Here is a 25,627-nt window from a genome sequence, read left to right as displayed (position 1 = left end):
CATAGAAACACTGGTTATCTCATGCTTGTCAGAAATTGTTGGTAGTTAATATGCCTTTGATTAATATAAGTGGGAAAGTGGATGACCTACAACTAATATCAACATGATCTGTGTCATGAACAAATATCCTATTAAACAAGAGATCTGAGAGGACACCATTTTAAAAAAGAAGCGTCCTTTATTGGTGCAAACTGTGGGACCACAGATATAAACCATCATATCTCCAAACCACTTATGCTACCTGAGAGATCTGTCCTGGGAATCAGCTAAAATATGGGCACTTTATATATGAAAACCACTAATTTGGCCAGAATTTGGAAGAAACTAGAAGGGGTCATAGAAGGCCAGAATCCAGCTTCCACAATAAATGGGGAAAGTCACATACCAAGTAAGATCATCCTCACAGCCTTGGAATTTGACTGACTGACCCTGCCAGACACCACTACTGGAAATCTAATTCTGGACATAAGCTAAAAAGCAGATTTATGTCATGGTTTGGGGAAAGACCATGTGTCAAAATATGCCACGCCTGCTTCAAAGATGAACGGGGACAAGAACAAACTTTGGTTCCCTCTGACCAGAGTATGCACAAGACCCAACACTGAAAATCCTAACATGGGATTTGATGACTTGAAAAAAAAAAAAAAAAAAGAAAAAAAAAGGAGTTGACGGTTTTCTGTTTTCTTTTTCAAGTTTTCCAGGCCTAAAACAACCTGTTTCCTTTCCAGTAAAGAAACAATGCCAAATTCTGAAAAGGAAATTTGTCTGACTTAATGGATAAGCACATAAAAGCTGGAAAAGGGAGTATTAGGGGAAAACCAGTGTAACTTGGCCTTAGGAGGCAGGCTTCCAAATTTATTGGTAAAAAAGGACTGAGGGTCAGAGAAGGGAGTGTGGGGATAATAATTACGAACGAGTTGCATGATGGAGGTCAGCTAAACAAAACTGAGTTTTTGTCAATTTGAAAATCACGGTTCTAGCAATTTACTACATGAGCTAAGAGAAACTTCCATTAGCTTACACCCATACTCACATATTTTTCATTCAAGCAGCCATAATTCGAGGTCTAGTTGTATTAATTTGGGAATAGTATAATACAAAGTCTTATGCATTTAATAAATATTTGTCAGATAAAAGAATGAATGAGGTGGTTACTTATACCACATCATGAAATCTAAATCAAAGGTCATTAGAAATGACAAAAATAAAATCCCCAGGTACAGTGGTCATGGCTATTTGTCTAACCAACATTCATAACCTTAATTTTCTTCTGGGGGGGTGAGGCAATATGTCAGGGTAAAATGGTCTGATCCCCAGACACCCTTAGGAAAATGAAGGGGAAGCCATGTGATGCAGTTTTGACCAATAAGATGCAAGAAAGAAGGCTCTGAGAAAGTCTGCAATCAAGATATGAAAGCGTCCCCTTCCCACTTTCTTGGGAATAGCTTCTGAACAGTGCAGAGCCGCCTCATCACCATGGGGACAAAAGCCAGATGATAAAGACTGAAAGAGAGAAAGAGCCTGGTTCTCAGTGGCATTGCTGAGATGCGGCCCCTCCCAAAATGTCTGGATTCCTAACCTCGCACTTCATGTTAGGTGTGACTGCTTTGAGTTTAACCTGCTGTTTTCTATAATTCACAGGCAGAAATATTCTAACAAACACCAGATATATTTTATCTTTCCCCCTGTGTTCTCAGAAGCTGCTTCTATTTCCAGTGACTGTGATGCTCCATATAACTGTCCAATAACAGGGTTATGTAATCATCGCTGACCTCATCAACAGTTCCCACTTGTCAAGAGGATCTCTCATACTAAAATGCCAACAAGATTAAGGGCAGGCAGCCATCAGGAAAAGAGAGTAGTACTATTCCAATGATCAAGAGATGGAGGATCTTCTAACTTAAGACAGTCTTCAAAACATGTATGTCTCAACAAAGAAGGAAAGGGAATATTTAGAGGTCTGGCTAAACTAAACATCAGAAATGAAACATCTCTGAGAAACAGAAAACAAGAACAGGAGGGCACCTCTTGAGGGTTTGAAGGGTATCCTGGTTCAGAGGCCCCTACTCCATGCTTCTACAGGGCCTCACGAATGTACCTCCTGTGGAACATAAAATTCTACAGTCACTTCTCTCTTAACTGTTGATGTCTCTTGATGGAACATAAACTCCTAGGACTCAGGAAAGCTGGCGTGTAACAAGTACTGACAACCGCTGAATGAAGAAATGAGCAAAGCAACGTACAGATTCCTTTTCCAAGAGATTTTATGGAAAGCATGCAATCCCCCAAAAATAAGATCAAATCTGGGATCATAATTTTTCTAGAAATATAATGAGTTGTATGAACTGTTCAAGTGACCCAATATAACATTTTTTTTTTTTCGCGGTACGCGGGCCTCTCACTGCTGTGGCCTCTCCCGTTGCGCAGCACAGGCTCCGGACGTTCAGGCTCAGCAGCCACGGCTCACAGGCCCAGCCGCTCTGCGGCACGTAGGATCTTCGCGGACGTGGGCACGAACCTGTGTCCCCTGCATCGGCAGGAGGACTCCCAACCACTGCGCCAACAGGGAAGCCCCCAACATAACATATTTAATTCAAATGTCTACGAGAAGAAAAGAAAAGGGGAAAGAACTACACTTAGGAAAAAACTATTTTAAGCCAGGTGATGTGTTAGGGGCTTTACACCCAGTATTTCATTAATCTCCACAACACACCCCCGCATCCCAGTTAGTCACTAGGGTCTCCCCTTTCAGAGCAGGACAAGTTCAGAGGGAGCTAGGGAGCTAAACCAGGGTCACATACCTGCTAAAAGGCAGACCTGATATTCAAACCCAGGAATGTCAGCTCTCACTTTTCTGCTTTATCACGCTGCTTCCACACTTTGGTCTTTACTAAAATATTGTTTATAAATTGTATACATTAGCTGATATAACATTCACGAGAACTTTCAGTTTATGGCCTCAAAACCATATATGCAGGGTGAGGGTCCACTGTAACCTCAAAAACAATTACTTTTTGCCCATGTCACTAATCAGACATGGTTTGGCATGACACAGACACTAACCTCTAGCTCATTTGACAGCTGTAAGGAATTACAAAGGAGCTACATACCTACAGCATGTTCCCCCCCGACCAAAAAAAAGGTCACTATGTACTTATATGACCTAGAAATGATGCAAAATAAACTTATGTGCCAAGGGCTTCAGTTTTTCTTAGAAATCAACAGCCCTCCCCACCCTGCCCACGTATGGTAAACACACGCACGACAGCTTGCATATATGTGCCTTGGAGATGCTGGTGGGTGGGCTTACAATAAAACCCACGGCTTCTGTGTACACAAGATATCAGATCTACTGAAGCAGTTTAAAGTAAGAGACTCATTTGAACCAAAGGCGGAAAAAATCCACTGTTGAGGGAAAAAAGAAAAAAAGGGATGTATTTTGCAAAAGACTGCTAACATTTTTCATTGAATAAATAATACTTCTTCAAAACTGATGAAAATTTAGTGGAAATATTTATCCAGTAAACACCTTAATGAAATAAATTGTTATGACTCCAAAGAAACCTAATTTAACAACATCATAAATTCTTATGGAGAAGAAATAGACTCACCACCCCTGAAACATTTGGTAATCATTTTGCCACAATATGTGCACAGTCTGTGAGGTATGCGCAGAGATGAAAACCTTAACTGTATTAGCCTAACCACAAGCTTCTTTGCTCTGCATTTTCAGGTTAACTCTTCCACCAATTTTTAAACAATACAGAGTATTTTGCAAGTCACCATTTCTATCAGGACAGCTATCTAATATCCATTTTTTTTAAAACCAGAAAAATGTGTTAGAAGCCAAACTTACTGTGGGATGGTTCTTATGTGATAAAACATGTTTCCATTTTTTCCTCCCCCTTTCTATTAGTTATCTATCATTTTCAAACGTTCCATACACAGATCTTTGGCAAAAAAAAAAAAAAAATCATTAGTATAAGGACCTGGGGTCTTCTTCTAAATAATGGATGAATTATCTTTAGGAAGATAAACTACTCTTTTTTTTTATTTCAGCTAACCCATTTCAATACTTTTCCATGATAAAGAAAAAGTGTATTCTCAGTTAAATACCACTATTGCACACACAGTTCTTCCTCTACAAAGTTATTTTTCAAAGTGTTCAATCTTCACCAAAGGCTAATCATTTTCAAAGATGGGCCTTATAATAAAAGAAATGGGGTAAACATACTTTTACCCCTTTGTTTAAAGATGCTTAAAGTAATCTCTGTACACAGCTTCTCCTTTTAAATCTCTTGCCCAAAACTCCAAGCTTTCTAGCAAATCTGGACTCCCTTCACGAATGCTTACTTTGCTTAAAGTACACCCAGAAAAATAGGCCAAAAGCATTCATATTCCCCCTTGCATTTGACCCCACCAGCAGCCAGACACTGCCCCATTTACAGAAAAAATATATATATCGAGGTTCACATTAAATTAACTGCCATAAGATGTTCCAGAGCTTGAACTAAGAAAAGGCTTAAACATTAAAATACCTCTTTTCTTAGGCACCAGTTCACTTTCCTTATTTTTTTTTTTTTTGCATCTTAAAGTAATTCATAACAACTGACTAAGCCTCAAAAATTTACATGAAAATCTACTCTACAAATAAAGTTTGAGAAGTTATATTTAGCAGATTTCTGATGATACTGGACACAATCTTGGTGCAGCTTCCTAGCCATGAAAGGGAATTCTTATTAGTCTTTAACAGAAAAATAACTGAGCTGATTAAATATAGATCAAAGGAAGTTCTGCCATGAAAAGGCCAATTTTCTATAACTCGTGGAAAAATATGTATCAATAAACAAGAAGCAAACTAGTGTTTCTCATTCTGGCCTATAATGGTGGTCTGTTTATGATTAGATTAAGGGTAAGCACTTTTGATGCCTTTATTGTGTTTTTCAGTTATTCTCCAATATTTTTAGCATGATCATGTATTATTGTTACAAGCTCCAAAGTTATTTCTTTAATCTTAGACACTACTGATATATAATCTCCTTTTTATTCACATAAATCACTACTGTGACATAAATAATGCATGTTAATATATTTAGAAAATATATTGATAATTAAATGTATACCTTTAAAATAACTTCTTATCATACTGTCACCTATAGATTCTAGTACAAAACCATATTAAATGTATTAAGGTTATTTTCTACTTCAAAATAAGCTAACTAATGAACTGATAAATACATTTTTATATTTATCTGTACCTGCTTCAAAAATTTAGAAAATTACCTGTTTCTTGTTCCAACCATTCTCCTTCATCTGTGCTATTTATTCTTTGCCAACTCTTAAAATCTATTTGGGGTGACCCCACAATATGTCAACTATTTCTCTGACAGCTTTATCAGGACTATAAAAATATATATCTATGTTATATATATATGCTATATACATGTTATATACACATACAGTATATAAACATATACACTTATATAAACATATTACATATACATACATCTTTTATATATACATATATGTATAAATATATATATATATATATATATATATATATATATATATATATATATATATATATGAACTGCATGGTTTAAAGATTTCCACCAGAGAAGCCTGTCAATCCAGTTTCAGGTTTTAGCTACCTTAGCCAACCTGACCAACTAGTTTGACTGAGCTAACAATAGTTTTGAATTTTTTTTCCACTTAAGTGACCAATTGTTTAACCAAATTAGTAAAGAGTGTTGCAGATTAGAAACCTCATTCTTCTTATTATACTGGTCACCCTTACCTTCCCCAGAGACCAATAATCCCAAATCACCATGAGTTGATTCATTAAGCCTTGATTTTGTACTTAGTATTTCTCATTACTGTGAAGGGAAAAGATTAGAGTGTGGTAGTTCACAAGTTCTAAACGTAACTGAAGGTATAACGCTTCTCTGTGCATCTTGCCAGTTAAGCCAATAACTTTTAGATTATTTTCAACAGAAATTGGATGGAAAGTTTCCTATCATTCCAAATTTTCAGCTAAAGTCTCAATGCTAAAGGCAATAGGTGATGAGTTCCGGTCACAGGACCAGACCACAGGACTTGCTACACATGGTCAAACCAGTCCAGAGGTCACCCCCAGAGTCTATGTATGAGAACTTGCATTGCAGAAGTCACTTCTTCAAAGAAGATTCTCGGGAGCAGACAGTGGTTCCCTTTTTTTCCCCTCCTGACCAGCTCAGATCAAGTGCCCCAAACAACCCTTATACCTTGGGGTTCTCTGCAATGAGGGAGGTTGATCATCTATTCCCTAGCTGGAAGCTTGCCTCAGTGCAGAAACTCACAGCCTGCTCGGTGGCACATGTGTGAGGATGGAACCCTCAAGCCTGGCGGATGCTGCCTGAAATCATAGGGCAAAGCAACAGAGCCTCAGAGAAAGTGGAACTGAGTTTGATGGTGCTAACATGTGAGTTTTCCTGTTGACCAAGTGGATCGCATGGAGGTAATGAGGTTTGAGTGATCCTGATAGGTTTCTACCCAAGTGGGCTGCCTGGACAGGCACTCAGGGATACTCCAGTGATACCATTGGAGGACAGGAGCTGCACAGCATAAGTGGTCACTCAGGAGTTGCATTGCCCACATCCAAAAATGGCATGGTAGAGATGGACCCTGCAGAAGATCTCCCAAGAACACATTAGGCTGCGTATGAGAAAGTGCCGGCCATGAAAACAATAGCACCAGCGAACTGCAACAGCCTTGGCCCCTTTTCTGCCCCTGCCAACTCTGGAGGAGCCAGAGACAGTGGGCAGGTAGAAGTACAGAAGGAGAAATGACCCTTCGTCCTGGTTGATGATCATCACCAAGCTGGGGTTCAGGCCTGAGGATGGAAAAGGGGAGAAGCTATAAACTGGACAAGAAAATGGAAATTTTATTTACATCATACTCCATTTTCTAATATTTTAAATTAGATTTTCCAACACTTTTAAAAGAAGAATAAAGCTATTTTCTGTTTGTATCATATTAAGAGTGACACGTTCAACAAACCAGCTACACTAATAAGTATCCAACCTATTAAAGATTATTTTTCATAAAGTTAAAAGAGAAAGAAAAGGAAGACTATATAGAAAATCAAAAGGTAAATTTAATATAACTCTTAAGACTTTAACTCAAGAATATAACCATATTAACAACAACTTTAAGTGTAAATGGAGGGGCTTCCCTGGTGGCACAGTAGTTAAGAATCTGCCTGCCAATGCAGAGGGCACGGGTTCGAGTCCTGGTCCAGGAATATCCCACATGCCTTGGAGCAACTAAGCCCGTGCACCACAACTACTGAGCCTGTGCTCTAGAACCCACGAGCAACAACTACTGAAGCTTGCATGCCACAACTACTGAAGCCCGTGCGCCTAGAGCCCGTGCTCCACAACAAGAGAAGCCACTGCAATGAGAAGCCCGCGCACCATAACGAAGAGTAGCCTCCGCTGAACGCAACTAAAGAAAGCCCGCGTACGGCAACGAAGACCCAAAGCAGCCATAAATAAATAAATAAACTTATAAAAAAAATTAAAAAATATATAAATGGACTAAACATTCCATTCAAATGGCAAAGATTGTCAGAATGGATAAAATAATAATAATAATAAAGCTAGAATCAACTATGCATCAACTATGCACTCTCTGCAAAGAAACAAACAGAAACACAGTTAGATTAGAAAAAAAAAGTTACACCATGCATGCAAACCCTAAGCATAAAACAGCTGAACTGGCTATATTAATATAAGACAGACTTCAACACAAGGGGGTATTACTAGAGACAAAGACTAACACTTCATGATGATAAATGAAAGAATGGTACAAGAGATAAGAAAACTGAGACAGATGACTTGCTCAAGGTTACTTAGCTAAGAGAATGGTCACCTACAAGTCACTTCTCCCAATTCCTTTTTCAGAGCCTTTTTCATATAACCAGTGCCCCAAATCTGAGCTCATTTGACACAAAAGCAACCAGCCAACTTGGTCAAAGCAATTAACTCATTAGTTACCCAGACACGGCCTTAATGGGGGAAGAGGGGGGAGTGCCACTTGGAAGGGTAGAGGGGTCGGGGTGTGCCTGAGCTGGGTCTGGCTCCAGATTCAAGCACTGCAACTTGCTAGTTGTGTAGCCCTGAACAAATTACTTAAATGGGCCTCAGTCTCCTTATCTACAGAATGGGAGTACCGTCACCTCTCTCATGGGATTGATGGAAAAGACGATGAGGAAGAAGAGGACAGTAACTTACCCAGCTAATCAGTGACACAGCTGGGACCCCACAATACACACTCACAACCATTTTGTTAAGCTGTCTCCCAGATGCGTTATGCCCAATTGTAAGTACCTGGTGGAATGTGTGACCTTTACTAAGCACTTGAAAAATGTTGATTCCCTTCCCAATACACTGATGCTATCTATACTTGAGAGTAAGTCTAGGAAGGTATTTTCTGTATGGGATCCTCAACTGTAAAACACATTCTTTTCAATCTACATAAAATGTGTTTCAGATAATCACTTTTTCTTCTGCCATGTTAGCTTTGCCTAACTCTGTAAGGTCATATTGTCTAAGTGAGTAAAGCAGACAGGGTAGAAATTTCAATGATAATTTTATTCATATCACTTTTTACACTACAAAATGAGTCATTCAATGGACACAATTTAACACATTCCTCCAAAAAAAAAAAAGTTTAAACATATCATCTTGTTCAATGAAGAAAGAGACATTCCTCCAGATGACCAGAGAGTCACAGCCTCAGGACTGTAAGGCCAACTTTCAGTTTGGTGAAAGATTATTCAAAAAAGAAACTCTTTCTCATAGGTAAGTCTGTACTGTATAAGGTGAATCCCTGCATAAAATGTTCAAGAAACTTGACAACTTTCTGGATTATTTTTATTACATAATTGAGCATGTTATAGGAGTAGACTTTTACAACCACACTGGGCTTCATGTTTTCAGAGTCTAGGCAACTCTCCTAAACTCTCTTATGGTCAAGGTTATAATCAAGGTCAACATATTTTCAACCCAGGAAAGTGGGTGCCAGCAAGGTAAACAGTTGCCCACAGTGCCGCCTCACAAACCACATGAAATTTAAAAGTAAGACAAAACTTGATAATTAATGTTAAAAAATGCATCGCTTGGCTACCAATTTTAGAAACAGCAGAATGCATACAAATCCAAAATAAGAGGTACAAAACCATCAAATAAGGAAGAGAAGTGGAAAAACAGTATGCGGTCAATGTCCCCATCTTTCATACTCATTTTAGGAGACACTTAAAAGCCTACTGTGTGTTAGGTCCTTCACAAATCTAATTTTAAAATTGAGAATAATTATGAACACTTGAAAGCACCAAAGGGCTCAAAATTAGTTTATTCAAATAAATTCAAATGAATTCATGTGGTCACTGAAACTTAATGCACATAAATGAGTCAAGACGTCATATTATCTTGACCCCATTCTATGTTGTAGCTATGTCTGGTTCTGGGTAGAGTATTTTAAACAAAATATTGAATATATCATATCTAAACTACCAAATTTCTGCATGATTTAAGAAAACAGCACTAGATACTGTTTAAAAAGTACCAAATCCAGCAAAATACTACATTACACTTACTGAAAGTTCACATAATTTATTCTCCACAAAAGAATATTAGAAAAGAAAAGCACCAACTACCTAAAGAGAAATTAAAATATTTCCTGGACTACTCAAAAGTTAAGTTAGAAGAAGCAAAACCACTTTTATTTTCCTTAAAAAAACTTACCCCAGGACTGAGATTGATAGAGAAATTCAATAATTACACATTACCTATCAAATTGTAAGTTAGGCAATGATTCAAGTTCCTAATTATGAAAAGTTTAAGGTGAAATGTTTCAACCCTAAGATACCTTAAAGAAGGATGGGAAATTCACAGAGGAAAAATAGATGATGGATAGATATACGGGTAAACAGACTAAAGGAAATATGTGATTTATCTAATATTTTCCCGTAAACAAACTGACTTATGAAAGTTCAGGGAAAGCAAACACCCTGTAAACTAAGCCAGGTCGAGACAAACATCACCTTCTGAAATTAGGAATATATGTTCCAATACCAAAATTATTATTTTGAAATGAGAAAAGAGCAGATGTGTTTTTTATCATTATTCTAGTTTGACCATTCTGTTTTCCTAAATAGTATCATGTTCATTCCTTTAAATAATTTACTTAACAGACTATGTACATGCTAAACATTGTGCTAGGTGAATGAGGAAACAGAAATAGGCAACCTCAGCCTAAGGAAGCTCTGTGTGTGTGTGTACGTGCACGTGCATGTGTGTGTGTGTGTGTGCATGTGTGTTTGTGCATGTGTGTGTGTGTGTAGGGCTGGGACTCTGGAAGTTAAACAAGTAAACAGACAGAGCACAGTGCCATGAGTGCTCTGGAGACAGCATTCGTAAAAAAAGAAAGAGTGGAATAATTCAAATCAGTTATATTATTTTGGTCTGTAATACTTTGTTTGGTTTCTATATCAGTAGGACTGCTTTCAGCTGCCTATAAAAGAAACCCCACTGTATTCCTTTGCTAGGGCTGCCATAACAACAAAATACCAGACTAGGTGGCTTAAACAACAGAAATTATTTTTTTAACAGTTCTGAAGGCTGGAGGTCTAAGATCGAGGGTTGTTTTCTGGGAACGTTCCTTAGCGTGAAGACAGCCACCTCCTCACCACGTCCTCACACGGCCTTCCCTCTGTAGGCATGCACACACCCCTGCCTTCTCTCCTGTGTCCTAACATCTCTGCTTATAAGGATACCAGTCAGATTGGATTAGGTCTAAGAGCTTCATTTTAACCTTATTTATCTCTTTTAAGGCCTTATCTCCAAATACAGTCACATTCTGAGGTACTGAGGGGCAGGGCTTCAACCTATGAATTTTGGAGGGACACAGTTCAGTCCACAACAGCCATCAAAGTGACTTAACCAAAGAGTCACTTACTTTTCTCAGTTAATAGGAAATTCATAGGGAAGTTGATCAGGGTTCATAAAGTCACTCAAGAAAGGCATCCGGAAACTGGACACCTCCATTTCCTGTCCTGCCAACCTCCGTGTATGGTTCTCACTGTCACAACCACAGACAGCAGCTACAAGTGTCCAGGAAGGAAAGGAAAGAAACAGGAGGAAGAAACCTACATCTCCCTGGTCAGAACTGGGTGAGCCCTCCTGGCTGCAGGGAGGCCAAGCAGAGGAGTATTTTCAAGTGGACACATTGCTACCCTGAACCAAAAAAACAGCTCCGGGCTTCCCTGGTGCGCAGTGGTTGAAAGTCCGCCTGCCGATGCAGGGGACACGGGTTCGTGCCCCGGTCCAGGAAGATCCCACATGCCGCGGAGCAGCTGGGCCCGTGAGCCATGGCCGCTGAGCCTGCGTGTCCGGAACCTGTGCTCCACAACGGGAGAGGCCACAACAGTGAGAGGCCAGCATACCGCGAAAAAAAAAAAAAAAAAAGCTCCATCAGAAAGAAGGGTGAGAGAACTATGTCCCATGCACCTCACTGACCACAGATGCACCATGTAGACTTGGGTCTATACTACTGATCAACCTTGTGACCTTAAGTAAATGCTTTCATTATTCCGTTCTCCGAGTATGGAGGGGTGGGAATGGTACCCAGCCTTCAAAATCGCTGTGAGACTGAAATAAGGTTGCATGAATCAGAAAGCCCAGGGCACATTACCTAAGCCCTAATGGACCTGGGTCTGAGGCCTGGTCTTTAGGTATCCTGAAGAGTCACAAGATTCTAAAATATCACAGAGCACCCAGTCAAGACTCAAAAACACCAAAGAACAGACTCTATCTCTTTACTGTGTGACTTTTCATGTATTCCAGTCCACAACGTGGCCAGAGAGCCTGCAGTCTCTGACTCTCGTGTGTGTGTGTGTGTGTGTGTGTGAACGCACACACATGTTTGCTGGGGGGGAAGGTGGGGACTTCCTTTCTGATGGTCTTACACCTTTCGTGAGGGTAGGAAGCACCAATTTACTAGTACTTCTGTTCCTTGCATCACATCCTTTCTCATCCTTTCACAATCAAAAGGCTGCTTTCAGGAATTTCTCTTGAGATATTCTAGACCAGAAACCTATTTAGCAGTGAGGTATGCCTTCCAGGGAATTTATGCCTTCCCCTCTCCAACAAAGCTGGGAGAGCCTTACACAGAGGGGATGAAGAAGGAAAGGGAAGTTGTGCGTGTGTGTGTGTGTGTGTGTGTGAGAGAGAGAGATGGCATGCTTTAACTTCTGTAACAGGAGGTGTTTAGAAAATATTTAACATAGATCAAGAAACAGCAGTACAATCCTATAAAAATATGTCAATAATTACTAGTAGAAATAGCAAAAAAGTTGAAAGTGGTTCCCACTGGAGTTGGGGTGGGGGAACAGGACTGCAGACCAGGCAAGGGAGTGTAGTTTTTACTAAAGCCTTTTAGTATTAGTTGAATATTTAAAACTTAAATGCAAATATTGGACAAAAATCAGGTATATCTTATAACTTTTCAAAATATATTGTACATATACTTCAATTAAAAAAATAAAATAAAAAAAAAGCTGGGACAGCCTTGGTTTGATAAAAAGTGGAACTTTTCCAGAAGGTTTTTCAAACTCATTGGCTGCTCTGAATTGAGGAGTGGGTTCCTTCTGGTTGTCAACCTTGACGTAAAATCTGTTGGTCTGTCATGTTTATAAATTCAAGCTGAGAAAATAAAAATTAACATGTGACAGATCGGTTCAAGAGAGCTTGGTTCAAGCAGAGTCACTTTCAGGATAGGTATTAATACCCAAATCATCTGTGCTTTTAAATTTCCTCCTTTTCCTCTGATAGCTGCACAAAAAAAATCTCTGTGTGTCACTTATGACAGATGGGAGAGAAACTTTACCCATTTACTTTGAAATTCTTTCACAGGGAATGAAACATGGACAAAATGAGGCCAGACTTGAGATTCTCGGAGGGCCTCACAGGTCCAAAAAGGCTCTAAATAAAAGGAAATATTAATCTGTATTTCCACAGGGCTATCGTAAAAAAATGTTCCCATCAGCTGCAAGAACTAAACTGTCACCCTTCTAAATGTTGTCTCCATTCAACTCTGAAAAATCGTATATCTAATAATTAACATAATTAGCTAGCCCTTTTTCAACACAAAGCTAAAAGAAATTTGCTAAATCCCAAAAAGATGCCAGTTGTGAAGAAGGAACCTCATAAACGCTACTGACACCACAGGCTTGGGGAGGGGAGAAGGTGAAGACTGTCAAAGCCACACTTTTCATAAGATTCAAACCGATGTCCTGAATATTGAGTTCCCTCCTGATTTGGAAAAGATGCTCTCCTAAAAACAACATTCAGCAGAATATTTTCCTTCAATTAAACAGCTCTCTTGCTTTCACTCTTTGGCACTGGTTCATTCACAGGTCATTTGGAAAATAAAATGCTACAAGAAAATAAATACAAAGCATTTCAGATGACCAAGAGTCCCACTTAATAAAAATAATCTGATTAAATAAATGTTTTTTTCCTCTAAGTTTTCAGCCAAGTTTGAAATAAGAGAACTTCTCTGATTTTGGGTTTAACACACTGTAAGAAAATTAAGCATAACTTGATTAAAATCGAACCCATAAAATAGAAAAAAACTATATGAGAGTGTATTCACAAGGAATAAGTGACAAACTATCTTCAGGGAAGTGTCTCCTCTGGTTCTCGTATACTAAGAAATTGAAATATCCGAATCCCTGTTAGCAGAAATCATGAATATAGACTTTTCAAGTTACTGATCATCTTTCCAAATGAATCGCTGTGGTACTTCTCAGCAACCAGTGTAAACAATAATGAAATACTTTTTACCCTCTGTAATAAGCCTGCAGATGACTTCAATTTATTAAACGTGGCACCTCTTCTGCTTACTCATCGGATTGGTTTCCTAACTTGACAATAATAGCAGTTCATTATTCATTCACTGGAGAGATACTGAATTAGTCTCTAATATGCAGATTCTTCCCTTCTCCAAGAAAGTCATGCTATGGCTAAAATTTGCAAACCATTCAACAGAAGAACTGAGGGCGGAGCACCACCCTAGAGCTGAAATCAATGAAGGCTTTGTGGAGAAGATGGCAACTGTGCGAGGCGTGTAAGGGCCTTTAGGATTCGCCAGTTGAAGAAGGGGGTTTAGTGCAAAGTCAGCACAAGCACTGTGGCCACAGACTTTATGTTCCTGGGAGTTTAATATAGCTCAGTATTGTTGACCCAAACAAAGGTGTTGAAACTTCACTGCAGAAGTTTAGCCATGGATGGTTTGTATTTGGCAAATTAGGGGAATAAAGTTAAGTCCTGAAAGCAACAGGGCACTGTAAAAGCATTTTAGAGGTAATGCTATAATAAGATTTGCTGTGTGCAAATGACTTTAGCTGAGTATAGAGAGTGGAGTAAAGGGGTAAAAACATATAAAGTAGTTGTTTATTTGTCTCTCTCCTCCAGGGAACTGCAAACCCCTGAGGGCAGGAGCTGCAGCTTGCTCACTGTTACAGTACCTGATACTCACTTAATAGCTAATAGAAAACATGAAAGATTGAATGAATGAGAGAGAAGGCAATAGGAAATTGATTGAAAGGTTATTGGAACAACCAAGGCATGAAAGTTGAGGACAGAAATTTAGGTAGCATCAATAGGAATAGAGGAATGGACAGAAATGCAAGATATTAATGATAAACTCAAATAATTGGTGACTGTTGGATTCATGAAGATTTAGAGCCTAAGATGAGACATAGATCTGGAGTGAAGCTGAGGACTTCTGTTTTGGGCACACTGATTTGAAAGTAGCCGTAAGCCTTCAATGTCAAGATCTCCAGCAGACAATGGGATATAACTGAAGCTCAGACAAGTTAGGGATATGGGAGTCATCAGTGAATAAGTGTTTGTAAAAAAGGTAGAAGTGGGTGAGTTGTCTTGTACTGAAAGAATCTGTACCATAAGAAGAGTCGAGAGCAATGCAGAGACCTCCAGAGAATACCATTTTAAGGGCTGGGTGGTGGAAGAGGTGCTCAAGAAGGCCTGCCTCTGATATATGAAAACACTATCGAACGGCCAAGCAAGGCCTAGGAATCAGGAACTTCAGGAATCTACAAGGGTAACAGCAAAAATGAATTCATCTAGTGCAATTCCTTCAGAGTGAAGGGATGTGAATTCCCCAGTCACCAACTTGGGGAATTTACACAGCAGCCGTTGTTAATAGCGTCTTGGTGTTTTGTACCATAAAATGTGGAGAGAAGAAGAGATGAATCCTGTCATTCCTCCCAGCAGTCTGACTTTATGATTCTAACCAATTCATTGCTTGTTCATTCAGGACAAGTACACAAACTAAACAGAGTCCAGAGCTCAGAGTCTTCACCTTTGCAAACAACAGCACCAAGAAAACAAGGGAATAGATGAGCCTGAAATCTCAGAGTCTTACTGTCATGGTGAACAATGGGAAAATACAGCTTGTTCATTTCTCCTCAGTGATGCTAATGATTCAGTTACATTGGCTTCTTTGAAGGAAAATTACTGTTAACAACCTTAATTTCCTCCTCCTCTCTTTCCCCAGGTACCTGACATTTTAGATAAAATGTTTTCATAAAATATTAAAAGCAAAGGAATTATACCTTAGATATCTAACTCCATGTTGTTTATGGACTTTATGAATCCCTCCTGTCTCTTCTTTCTAGAGCCTACACTTTTGGTTCTTCAGGTAAATACATAAAGTTTCCCATTCTGCTCATTTCCCAAGAAGCACAATCCATTCCAAGTGAAAAAAAAAATGTAAGTGTTACTCTAAGGCCCACCACACATCTTAGCGATATCAGCCATGTGACGTTATGGGACATTCCCGACTTCCATTTAAATTTAGTCCTCGTGGCTACAGTTTTCTTTTCTTTGGCCACAAAACCAGACCACAGGCTTTCCAGCCTGGCCTGACCCACGCACACCTCTGCTGTAGAACAGCCGGCAGGTAGAGCGTGCAGTTTGCCAGCCCAGGCCCAGTCACCATCCTTGTTCACCCCTGCCTCTTTGCTCCTGCCCTCTAGTTTCTATCTGAATCAGCTAATGGAAGGCACCAGCCAGAGTCTGGGGGACAAGAGGAGAGTGATGTAGTTATATTTATTCCCCTGCCATCTTCCCGCAGGGACATTACAGGTTGACTGTGTCCCGCTACAACAGGATACATCTCTTGTAGGACAGCTTTTCTTGCCCCTTTACTTAGAGTAGGAGAGCTCCCCGTCATTGCTAAGTCCCTCTTCAGCCCTCACCCTGGTTGTGGTTTTGTTCCCTACACCTGCCCATATCTCCTGAAGGGTCTCCTTATGAAGCCTTCTTCAAAGAACTCAGTCTCACCCACCATCTGTTCCCCGGCAGGCCCTGAATGACACAAGATTAAAGAGTGACCAGATGGGGCCCTCCACTGCGGCTTTCACAGATATTATCAAAGGAAATTATCTGTAAATTGTAAAACACTATAACATTTCCATGAACAAAAGCTAGTGCAGACTTTCCTGAATATGCAAGGTTTTAATGCCAAGGAAACATGACTGAATCCTACCATATTTCTACAATTCACTGTGTGTTATAAAAATAAACACGCAGAAAGCATAAAATCAGAATCCGAATATCATTGCCAACCTCACCAGAAGTTTTCTTAAAAATGGGTATCTGGAGAAACAGATGAAAGAACTGAATCCATCTTTGAAAACAGAAACAATATTTCATTTCCTGCTATTTATCCACATCCAGATTTACTAACTCTGATAATATGATACTTTAGGGTGATTCCAAGCCTTTCAAGGGATGTCATAAAATTCTAAAAATTAACTAATAATTCACTTCATATTATTGAAAACAACTATAATTACTGAAGTTAACTTCTCAAAGAAGTTGAGAATCAGTGACCTAAATTTTCTGTATTTTTTCCTAATGTCTCTAAATGAAAATACAGTGTAGTTTCTAATTTATACAGCCCTTTGTCTATATATCATTTCTAAATAGCATGGAAATTAACTTCAGGTATCTATTAAATAATAAAACTCAATAAAATAAATTTATCTCTGATTTTCTAATTCTCAAAGTAGAAAGCAGAAGGTAAAAGAGATTCTTAAATAATTAAGTACTTGAAAGTTTAAAGCTATACGTACACCTGGATAGAATTTTTAGCAATGAAATTAATTTGATTTTCCCAGGTCAATATCAACCTCTGTTGTCTGTGCAGCACCTCACTTTTTTGACCATATATTCAAGGGTGTTTATGACATGTCCCTGGTCTGAGGAATTTAGAGGTTCACAGCTAACCAAATTGATCAGAATATAGATTTTCAACTCAGATTCTACTCAATATCTTTTTACTAACAACTTTTTAATTGGCCTATTAATTGGTAAATTCTTTTTGATTAAGTATTGTATTTTCAAGGAATTTTAAGGACATAGACTATTTCTAAAGTCATTTCCTGGTGTACTGTATATAACTGAGATCCGACTGAACTAGTAAAGCAATGAAACAATGTGGGGCATGCTTCCTTATTCATAATTTGAGGTTCCACGAGATAGAAATTCCATGCGGACTTTGTTAAAGGCAATTTGGCAGTGCTCCCTCAAAATGTAAAATGTGCATACCTTTTTGACCAAATAGTTCTATTTCTAGGAATTTATCTACAAGAAATTCTCACACATGTGCATGAAGACATAGGTACGAAGATCTTCAGTCTTCCAGTTTGCAACAGTGATAACAGGAGAATGGTTAAAATAAAACATGGTACACCCATAGTTTATTTATGGTACTACTAGAGTTTATGTAATGTTAGAAAGAAAAATATAACTAGTATATGGACATGGAAAGATCAACATACACTTTAGTGGCAAGTAAGCAAGTAGCAGAAAAACATACCCAGTATGATCCAGTTTATGTAGTAAGAAAAAGGCATGTATATGTACTTATATATGTAAATGCATAGAAAAAGGAGAAGAGAGAGGTGCTCTAAACTGTTGCCAATGGTTATATCTGGGTATGGGTGTAGGTGGGAAAGCTTGTTTTACATTTTGCTTCTGTGCTTCTGCATTATCACTGCAATTGGAACATATTAATGTATCACATCCATCATTTTAAAAACCAATGAAAACAAAAAATGAATAGAAATTCTAGAGGGGGCTCTGGTGATTTATCCAATGATAGTGCATCAGCAGACATCCTATCTCAAAGGACTTCAGTTTCGTTTGATCCATTGGGATTCCTCCTTTAAGAGCCAAAAGGAAAATGAGGGCTGTTAAGTAGATTGCATGTTGAAACACCGACCTGCAGAAACAGATCTACATTCTGTATGTCCAGGACAAACCCAGCAACTACCAAATAGCAGGGGGGACATTTTGTGACTGGTTAGAGTTCAGATCAGTGATGTACACAACAGACCCTCCACGTCCCCATAAATGGAGTCACGCATTTCTCCACACTTAGGTGGTCTTATTTCAAAGGAGTCTGCAAAATAGGAGAGAAAGCCCTGGCCTTCCTCCTTCAACTCTGCAGACTTGCTAACATCTTAGAAAAATGAGGGAGGGGAAAAACAGGCAGAAATTCAGACTCTGAAACGAACGTCCACTGGAAACAAATGGCCATAACCACCTTTGTAAGAAATTTAACAGGGGGAAGAAAAGAAAAGCCTAAATAAAGAAGGCACCATGCTTACTTAATCAAGACAACACTAGTTCACAAGGTTTCCAAGCACTTACAGCTGACAAAAGCTCAAAGTGGGAGCTCATGAGCCGAATATGTTCCACAAACGTGTTTTGTTTGGGCAGCCCATGGGCTGACATGTTTGTTTCTACTGTAATTATTTCTAAAGTTTTTGCAATGATATCTCACGCTTTAAAGAAATCTGTATTTCATGCTTCTCTTGAAAATGGAGAGGTGCTGGCAACCCTGAGCCCCATGCCCACCTGGCAGAAATCTAATAGACCCGCCCCCCAGGAAGGGTCAGGGCAGAGCTCCCGATGCACATGGCCTCCCCATCCCCTAAAGGGGCTGACACCTGGGCAGCCCCATGATGCTTACCTGGCCCTCAGAGGAATCAGAGTGGGTCACACCTGATTGAAACCATGAGGAACCTCACCCAGGAAGGGCTGGCCCTTCAGAAAACTAAATTAGTTTTTAGCCTACCCTGGAGCAGCATTTAGTAACCTCCCTCTCAGACTTCTGGCCCATATATCTGCAGAAACAAAAGCATCTAGGATTAGATAAGGGCAAGTGGTTTTATCTTCAACTTCCCATTTCAATTCTGTGGTCAAGTCAGGGTTGCCAGAAGCTTCTCTGTCACACCTCAGCCCCGTCACTTAAAATAATGGTCTCAAAAGTTTTCACTGTAGCAAACCTCTTGGCAGCATGTACCTGAGTGGCAGGTAACACAGCACAGTGGTTAGAAGTTGGAGTTCTGGTGTCAGCCTACATGGGTTTGACTTCCCATCTCTAACTTTCCCTCCCTGAAGTGAATAACTTCACCTTTCCCAGCCTCAGTTTCCCCATATGTAAAATGGAGATACTATTAGGAACCACCAGGAAAAGCTGTAGGGAGAGTTCAATAAAGTGGCACATTTTAATACATCTGTGGTTTTGTAACTGTTGTCGCCATCAGTGTGCCCGCGGAAGCCCGTGGGGAAACAGGAGTCATGACACCTCCCCGTAAACATCACAGATCCCCAAATTATTCTGGCAGATGCCACTCTCCTTCCAGGCCTAACTGGCTTCATATGGTCTTTTTTCAAAGCCTGGCTGGGAGACACAGATGCCCTGGGGATAGCTTCCAGCTCACTGAGTTCTTCAAAACCCCCCAGTCACAGAACTTCGAGGCAGTTAGGGCTGAGTTAACGTGAGACCCCTCTGTCCAACTGCAGTCGCAGAGTCAGGCAAGTCCAGGGAAAGATCTGGCATTCACAATAGCCCTAAAAGGTAACTAGAACTTCTGTGCTAGTAGAGGGGCAGGGCAAGTGTCCCTTGTTAAAAGCTTTATAGGAATTGGCACAGCCTGCTTTGTATGGATAGGACACTGGCCTTTGCCCCCTATGGAGGAGGAGAACAAGGGGGTGAATAGTCATACTAGTAGCCAAGAGCATTTGTAGCAATAGCAGCAGTAACACAACAGCTGGCATCATTCACACGACACCGCAGGGCACTTCTGCCTTATAGGGTTTTCCTCCTCATTTACAGATGGGGCAACAGACACTCGAGAGTCACCCACTAACACATGACATAGTCAGGATTCAAGCTTGGGTCCACCTGATTCCAATACCCGAAGGTCCCAGCAACTTTACACTGTTGAAAGCAAACCCCAACTTACCGCCCCCTGCCGCCGCCAGCTGCCTCCAAGAGGAAGCATCTCGAGAGCAGTGGTCCTTTAACTTGAGTGGGTCGCAGACCCCCCTTCAATGTGATGAATCCTACAGACCCTTCTCAGCAAAATATTTTGAAATGTATAAAATTAAGTACAGAAGAAACCATTTATATTGAAATATACTTACCAAAAAAAAAATTTAAGGCACACATAGTAATGTACATGCTTCCTTTTACAACCCATTAAATGCCGAGACTCATCAGTGACTCTAATACCTGCTCTAATTGTCATTTGGAAGTAAGTGAAAATAAAGATGTATTTGCCAGCTAGATGGACCTACCAAATGCCATCATTAGGCCATTAGAGGGTGGTTCTGAGGTGAAGAGCTCCTGTCCTGGGAGAGACAGCACAGATGTTAAGTGTAAATCTAGTGGTCTGTGTTCTCTTCTCTCTGGATGAGCTGCTTATAATTAGTTCCCTCGAGTTACTGTCTTCCTCCTGCTCTGAGGAAATGGCTACTTCATTCATATCAGGGAGCCAACCACCTCCTCTAATTATTCAGGAGGAGAAGAGTGCTATAGCAAGGGCACTGTATCTTAAAGCAATTATTTGACTGCCCCCAGAGTGGCTCGGTGGACAGAGGTGGAATTTCCCAGCCCTCTGCACACCAAAGGATTAGGGGACAAGGGCCCTAAAGGAGACTCCTGGTCAAGGGGATAAGATAACACTATCTTGCAGTCACATGGTATGCGACCTTCTCACTGAAGGTTTTCAGGTAGTAGGCAAAGGGGTGTGCAGAGAAAAACCGTCTTCTGATTTATGTCCCTTTCATCTATTTTTGATTCCGCAAAGAAAAGGAAAGTAGATGGAGTTCACACAGAGAAAGCAAAACCTCTGCTGGCCCTTCATCCTCTTGAACATAAGGATCTCCCAGTGACTCTGGGGTGAATTTTAAAAGCAGGCGTCATTCAGCAAGGACAATGCAAACTTCTCACTCATCTACTTGGTGATGCATTTCCACCCAGCTCTCCTTCCCCGGGGGTGAAGTAAGCCCATTTATATATCTGGTGATTTAAAGCGTCCCAGCCTGTGAATGTGCAAAAACGTATCTCTTTCTAAGGCATAACTAGATAAGTAATATTACACCTTGAGGAAGTATTTCTACTTCCAAGGAGGAGGCTTGATCAAAAGAAAAACTATGAAACAGAAAAACAAATATTGAGGAATGACCTACACAAGGTTATTTTAGCTCCTAAATATTACAGAGAAATAGAAAAGTGCAGAATGGACAGTACTGAGAATTACTGAGTGTCCTCATAGATAGTAAAACCACAGAAACTCAGCGATGAAGAGCCGTCTTAATTTCCTGATAGGTGGGTAAGTCTTTTTGGCAGGCACTAATAAGACCCACAAATTCACATTACATGGTGAACAGCAACTATTTTAGAAACTTCAGTCTGGACATGAAATATACTAACTGTGATCATTAAAGCGTCTCCATTAGTCCTTGACCTCATTCTGCATATCAAACACACAAGTTCTTGGTTTTACAGGACTCACTGTGATAGATGGCTTATTAAAGACCTGGGTCCTTCGTGCTAATAAACACGCTGTTTCATCCTTACTTTACGAGTGGTCACAAACGACGAAAAATTCAGTCACGGTCTGCAAAATAAGTTTAAGTTTCAAAGAATATTTTTACCTCCCCCAAGATACTTGAGCTCACTATTAAAGACATTTGTGGAGAATGTAAGAAATACATAATCTTTCTTTCCTGTGACTATATTACATAAGGGCTGTGATCCACAAAAGATCAAATTTATTCTCAACACAAGGTTTTTAAAGTAAAAAATAAACTCAGCAGCTAATTACTAATGTATTTAAAAAAATAATCCACAGAAATAATTGATAGAATGAAGGAATTAGGTAATTTAAGTTTGCCAGCTACATCTGAAAGTTTGGGGGAAAAAATGCAGACACAAAATCCAGAAGCAGACTTATCTATCACATCTTTTCACAAATTGGCATGTCATCTGATGGGTTCATGGAAAACAAGACAACAGCACTAAAGCTCACTTTTACCTCAATTTTAACTTGGAAGATGGGTTAGGGCTGAATATTAGGCAAGCCTTAGACATCATTTCAATTCTTAACAAATCAAACCCCAAAGTGAATTTACTAGTATCCTAGGAAAATACCATGTTCATTTGGATTGCCAAATATAACTGTCCCACGTTGCCAAAATCAGCAGTACGCATTAATCTAAAGATGTTGGATTTGTTCTTAAGACAAAATAGCAGGGTCAAAAGCACTGGCTAAGTCTCTGCTGGGGATGAAATATTTCAAAGAGGTGATACAGATTTAAAACTCCATTTCTGCAAAATCATTCTGGTAACCCTTAACACTTTTTAAACTTCCCTATTTCACTATCTCATTAGGCAAAAACACACCTCCTCAAGATTCCAGGGCGTAGAAGTAGTTTAACGTCAATCACATTTTCAGGCACACCAATTTTAAACTTGAAAAAGAGTATTTTAGAACAAAGCTCTCTGTGTGGGTGTACATTTGTAAAATAAAGGTAGCATTATCCCAATACATATCAATGTGTACCCAGTGATCAAATGGAGTCTTAGAAATTCTGTTTTGACAGTTACGTGTAGAATAGCATTTTCACCAGCGATTAATTCAGAGCTAGGTAGTGATATCAAAGCTAAATCAAAACTAAGTTGAGATGGCTGAATAATAATATAGTTGTAGGAAAGTATAATCAGTAATCTAATATGGGCTACCATAGATGTGTTATAACAAGTTACACTCAAAGGGTTACTAGTTATGGCAGCAAAGTCTCTCCTGTCCATAAAAATGTCAATAAAAAAGGTTATTCTGCTTAAAAAGTGAATTTTTATGAAAACAGGTGTTCTTTCAAGATGGCCATCATTTATTAAACTTCAAAAGGAAGATGACATAATAGATAAAAACACCAGCTGAAAAATACGCAAGACTGCCCTATCAAAACACAGCATTCTAGATTACATAACGCGGATAAGGGCAGATTAAATCACATGCCCCTGCCCAGCTACATTTTTGTCCTTCTGCATGATTCTAATAACTTAGGCCACTGAAGTTTGAAGCACACAAAATATTAGGTTCTCGGTTCAAGCATATATTTTTGAAACCAAGAGTCTTGAAAAAACAAAAAGGATAAAGTTAAAATTTTACACACACACACACACACACACACACACACACTATGTTTCTTTTCTGAAGAATACAGTTCCTCGGACACCTTATTAACCTTGTAGATAGACTGCCCAGATAAAGTCACTAGTTGCTTTTACTCATCAGTCTACTTTATGAACCTGATTTCTCTTTAAAGGGGAAATAACTCTATTTTAGATGTTATATAGCTAAAGTTTGAATGACATTATTGCTAACGAAACAGAATTATTAAACAGCTATCTCCACACACTCGTAACTTAATTTACAGGCCACCACGTATCACATTTACGGTAAAAATAGTGACCTTCCTTGGACGTTTTGGCCAGAATTAAATTTCAAACATGTGCTTTAGAACAATAGGTAGAATCACCTCAAGAGTCATAAAGAAAAAAAAAAAGTCAGAGGGTCATCTCCCAAACACATGCACATTTATGAAACTACAATGTGCATTTGCATTTTTCTCTAGAAAAAAAATGCTAGTTTTATGATTCTAGATTAAGTTGCACTGAGACACACTGGGAAATTGAAGAACTCCGTATTTCCATACTTCTGTAACAGCACTGCCTACAAAGTCTACAGTCCGAAGTATTGTACGATGTAGACAGGGTCTAATTAGTTACGGAAAAGGCAACTTCAAAATTCTGAAAATAAGACAACCTTTAGTCTCCATCATTTGTATGCTCTTAGGAGGCTGGAACACTGCCCCCAAAGAGTGCCAGCCTGTCAGTGTTGTCTGAAGTGGAAATGGTCAATCATTTCTATTATTTCCCCAAAAGAGGTAAGAAGAGTCACACGCATACACATTTACATGGCGTTGCACGGTGCCAACTATTTCCAACCAAAATAATATTCACGTCGAGCCGAGCTATTTCTAGCCAGAAGCGGCGAACGTCTGGACTGAGTCTAAGGAAACCCAGCGGGCGATGAGTACAGGGGAAGGGGGTGGCGGCGGGGACCCCCGCCTCCCGCGCGCGCCGGGCGCCTGGCACCGGCACCTGCACCGGCTCCGGGGCTGGGCATCTCGGTGAGCGCGCGCGGGCGCGCGTCCGGGACGCACCCGCCGGGAGCAAACAAGCCCAGCGGGCCCGGGCGGGCCGGAGCATCCTCGGGCGGGACCCGGAAAGCCTTCTCCTACCTGTCACTTTGCCTGGAGCTGCTGCCGAGGATGCGGCCACGGCCGCCGCCTGGAGACCCAGTGGGTGCGCGCGCGACTGTGCGCGCGCGCGCGCGTGTGTGTGTGTGTGTGTGTGTGTGTGTGTGTGAGCTGTTGTTTGCGGTGCGGCTCACTAACTGCTCCCGGCGCCACCAACCCCCTCCCCACAGAAAGCGCCGGCCGCCGAGCCCCCTCCTGGCGCGCGGGCCCGCCCCCCGCCCCGCCCCCGCCCCGCCCCCGCCCCCTGCCTCCAGGGCGCTAGGGTCTCACCTCAGCCCCCGGCGGGGGTCTCCGCGGGCGCGCCCTGGGCAAGCAGCGAGGCACCGCCGGCCCGCCGCGCCCGCCCGCCCGCCGGGCTCGGCGTGTCCCGGCTCCGGGCCTCGCGGCCGGCCGCTCCCTCCTTCCCAGCCCCCGAGTCTCCCTCCTCGTTCTCGCCTCCCGGCTCTGGAGCCAGAGCTGTCGCCTCGCAGCCCCAACCTGCCCGGGCTACGGAGCATGCCCAGTGCGGCGCGCCCGGCCGGGCTGGGGGTGGGCAGGGGCCTGGCCGGCCGCGAGCCAGCGGGGCGGGGAGGGGGCGCCAGGGGTGGCGGCCGGGCTGAATGGAGGGCTGCGCCGGGAAATGGTAGGTGGGGCGCCCGGGGAAGCCGCCCCGCAGCGCGCTCCTCGGGGATCTCTCCGGCCGCCCCCTGGGGTCCCGGCGCCCCCGCGCGTGTCCCGCGCCTGGGGTCGGGGGACGCACAGCGTGGCGCCTCGCGAGCAGCACCTGTAAGGGGTGGGGGACACCCCTCTCCGATGCGAGACGCGCAGCCGGCTGTGGGCCCTGGGGCGAAGGTGGGGGTTAAAGAGTGGAGAGGGGTCAGGACTGGCGAAAGCTG

General features: G+C 41.1%; 1 protein-coding gene across 1 annotated transcript in view; it reads right to left on the bottom strand.

Annotated features, from left to right (window-relative positions):
• The window catches only part of PLCB4 (phospholipase C beta 4), a 419,094-nt gene extending 394,037 nt beyond the window's left edge, over nucleotides 1-25,057 (bottom strand). The window contains exon 1 of the mRNA XM_060120154.1: nucleotides 25,023-25,057. The gene's annotated coding sequence lies outside the window, so the exon portion shown is untranslated. The remainder of the gene's footprint in view (nucleotides 1-25,022) is intronic.
• Nucleotides 25,058-25,627: the final 570 nt, after the last annotated feature.

The sequence above is a fragment of the Mesoplodon densirostris genome, chromosome 16 (genome assembly GCF_025265405.1).
Source record: "Mesoplodon densirostris isolate mMesDen1 chromosome 16, mMesDen1 primary haplotype, whole genome shotgun sequence".
Lineage (NCBI taxonomy): Eukaryota > Metazoa > Chordata > Mammalia > Artiodactyla > Ziphiidae > Mesoplodon > Mesoplodon densirostris.
This window is presented reverse-complemented; position numbering and strand designations above follow the sequence as displayed.